Here is a 3,990-nt window from a genome sequence, read left to right on the forward strand (position 1 = left end):
ATTTATTTGTGAAAATTCTAAACCATCAATCTTCAGTTCTTTAGTGCTCTTATCCAAACAGGGCCACCTACAAAGAAGAAGGATCCAGGGAGTTTCCACATTCCTTGTGCTATAGGAGAGACAATGTTTGATAAAGGGCTCTGTGACCGGGGAGCAAGCATTAACTTAATGCCTCTATCCCTCATGAAAAAGCTTCAAATCAATGAGCTAACACCCACAGACGTAATCATCAAACTGGCTGACAAAATCCAAAAACAGGCAATAGGAGTGGTTGAGAACGTGTTAGTGAAGGTTGGGAACTACTTCCTTCCCACAGACTTTGCTATCCTGGAAATGGAAGAGAATCCTAGTCACCCCATCATTCTGGGAAGGCCATTCTTAGCCACAGCTAGAGCACTTATAAATGTGGAGCGAGGAGAGGTAGTATTGAGAATACATGATGAACATCTCACCTTCAATGTTTTCAAACCCTCACAAGAATCAGATTATGATAACAAAAAGTCAGAGGAAGAGCACAAGAAAGAGCTGATGGAAGAGCCAAACAAAAGAGCACAAGCACCACACCACAGAACTCCTATGGTTAACAACCAATGTGATCAGAAGGAGCAATAGCCAAGTGTAACCCAAAAGGAACCAGACCCACTAGAGTCATATGAGACAAGCAACAAAATTTTCCTAAAAGAAAAAACCGCAAGTAGCAAGGTGACAGCAAGGGACAAAAAAAAGGCCCCAAGGGGATGGAAAAACAAGAAAATCCCTACAAAAGATTTCTCTCCAGGAGATGAAGTAGTCTCTGCCTACTTTCCATCTATACCACCTCATCTCCCCACCATTCCATCTCAGCTGCCTCCAGTATACACCATTAACAAAATCTTGTCCTTAGAACTTGTGGAGCTCCTTAACAAAACTAATGGAAACAGGTTCACTGCAAGGGGGGAAGATTTGAAGCACTACCAACCACCCTGACAGAGGCCGAACGTCAAGCTAATGACGCTAAAGAAGTGCTTTATGGGAGGCAACCCATGTTTTACACCCTCTCTCTTTAATCTCTAATATTAGTAATAAAGCAAATTTCATGGATTCTAAATCAACTTCGACAAACAATATAAGAATCCCTACATGCAGCATATAGTACATGATAAGTTTGGTGTTCAAGGCACACCAAGAGGGCTTGAACACACTCAATGGTATGAGATTCTTTTTGAGTCTTGTTACACCATATGATCACAAACAAGTTTGGTGTTACCAATGTTGCATGCATGGAAAATTGAGTGGTCGATTGATTTGTATTCATGAAAAGCATTTAGTTATTTCAAAAATAATAGAAAAAGATTTTAATAGTAGCTATTTCACACTTTAATTCTTCCCACCAAAAATTCAATTAACTATTTTGCATTCCTTTTGTCATGTATAGGAAATCAAAAAGGGGATTGGTGGTACTTAATAGGACAATCAAAGAAGGGAGATTCGGCCACTATACCAAGGAGACTACACACTTGTCTTCAAGGGGAGTATCTTTGGAAGTGTTGCCATTCAACATTGGGAGTTGGATAGCCTTGGAGACCGAACCAAGACCCTCACAAAAAAGGTGATCCTTGTGCTCATCCAATGCCAAGCACCAACCATCCATCACTAAGCAACACCATTAATCCACACCCATCAAACACCCACCATCTTTCTATATAAATGATCCTCATTCTTCAACCTCTCTGTACATACTTGTTATTCTCATTCATCTCCCTTCCTTCTCTTGAACACACACATTTCATCCTCCACCAAAAGTTTCATACACACCCTCTTAGCCACATCTTGTGAGCTACGACCATATCAACCATCACTCATGGCATTGTCTAGCTCTAAAAGGTGAAAAGGGAAGGAACCTATCGAGCAGCCTCCATTTAATGAAAAGAAATTTAGAACCTTTTACCATGCACTACAATTTGGGTGGATGGCTGATAAAGAAGTCATATATGAGTTAGGCTTTCAAGTCACAAAAATTGAGTGCCCCAAAATCACAGAGAAGGTGGAAAAACATCGATGGAAGCTCCTCACCGATTCGATTACAAGGGTGAACACAACTCTGGTAAAAGAGTTTTATGCAAATGCGGTTAGACATGATAAGGCAGATGAATCCTATACAAGTTTCGTAAGAGGGGTAATGGTGGATTTTAGTCCCATGAGCATCATGAGAGTGCTAAAGCTGCGAACCATACCCTTTGTAGAAGAGAGCTATCACTCAAGAATAGATAACAACCCCAACCACAACTAAATTATGAAAGACATCTGTGTGCAGGGAGCGGATTGGACAGAGACCCCCATGGGAAACCCAGATTTATAAAAAGAGGAGACCTCCTTACTGAGGCTAAGGGGTGGTTCGAAATTATAAGGAGATCCATCCTCCCAGCCGGAAACAACTCAGAGGTAAACCTTAAGAGAGCAACAATGGTGCAATGCATAATGAAGGGAGGAGAAATCAAGGTTCATGAACTCATAGCTGGTGCACGAAATTGCAATCACACTTTGCAATCCCGCACAACTAACCAGCAAGTGCACTGGGTCGTCCAAGTAATACCTTACGTGAGTAAGGGTCAATCCCACGGAGATTGTCGGCTTGAAGCAAGCTATGGTTATCTTGTAAATCTTAGTTAGGATATCAGAAATTATCAGGATTGATTGTGAAAAGTAAAAGAACGTGAATTGAGTACTTGTTTTACAGTGATAGAGAATAGGTTGAGGTTTTGGAGATGCTCCATCTTCTGAATCTCTGCTTTCCTACTGTCTTCTTCTTCAAGCACGCAAGGCTCCTTCCATGGCAAGCTGTATGCAAGGGTTTCACCGTTGTCAGTGGCTACCTCCCATCCTCTCAGTGGAAATGTTCAACGCACCCTGTCACGGCACGGCTATCCATCTGTCGGTTCTCAATCAGGCCGGAATAGAATCCAGTGATTCTTTTGCGTCTATCACTAACGCCCCGCTCTCAGGAGTTTGAAGCTCGTCACAGTCATTCAATCATTGAATCCTACTCAGAATACCATAGACAAGGTTTAGACCTTCCGGATTCTCTTGAATGCCGCCATCAGTTCTAGCTTATACCACGAAGATTCTGGTTAAGGAATCCAAGAGATATCTACTCAATCTAAGATAGAACGGAGGTGGTTGTCAGGCACGCGTTCATAGTTGAGAATATGATGAGTGTCACGGATCATCACATTCATCCGGGTTAAGAACAAGTGATATCTTAGAACGGAAGCAAGCATGATTGAATAAGAAACAGTAGTAATTGCATTAATCCATCAAGACACAGCAGAGCTCCTCACCCCCAACCATGGGGTTTAGAGACTCATGCCGTGGAAGGTACACAAAGAAACGTGTAAAGTGTCATGAGGTCCAGATACAATGTCAAAAGATCCTATTAATAGTGAACTAGTAACCTAGGGTATACAGAAATGAGTAAATGACATAAAAATCCACTTCCGGGCCCACTTGGTGTGTGCTTGGGCTGAGCATTGAAGCATTTTCGTGTAGAGACTCTTTCTGGAGTTAAACGCCAGCTTTGGTGCCAGTTTGGGCGTTTAACTCCAATTTTTATGCCAGTTCCGGCGTTTAACGCTGGAAATTCTGAGGGTGACTTTGAACGCCGGTTTGGGCCATCAAATCTTGGGCAAAGTATAAACTATCATATATTGCTGGAAAGCCCAGGATGTCTACTTTCCAACGCCGTTAAGAGCGCGCCAATTGGGCTTCTGTAGCTCCAGAAAATCCACTTCGAGTGCAGAGAGGTCAGAATCCAACAGCATCTGCAGTCCTTTTCAGTCTCTGAATCAGATTTTTGCTCAGATCCCTCAATTTCAGCCAGAAAATACCTGAAATCACAGAAAAACACACAAACTCATAGTAAAGTCCAGAAAAGTGAATTTTAACTAAAAACTAACAAAAATATACTAAAAACCAACTAGATCATACTAAAAACATACTAAAAACAGTGCCAAA

This window comes from Arachis hypogaea, chromosome 6 (assembly GCF_003086295.3).
Source record: "Arachis hypogaea cultivar Tifrunner chromosome 6, arahy.Tifrunner.gnm2.J5K5, whole genome shotgun sequence".
Classification (NCBI taxonomy): Eukaryota; Viridiplantae; Streptophyta; class Magnoliopsida; order Fabales; family Fabaceae; genus Arachis; species Arachis hypogaea.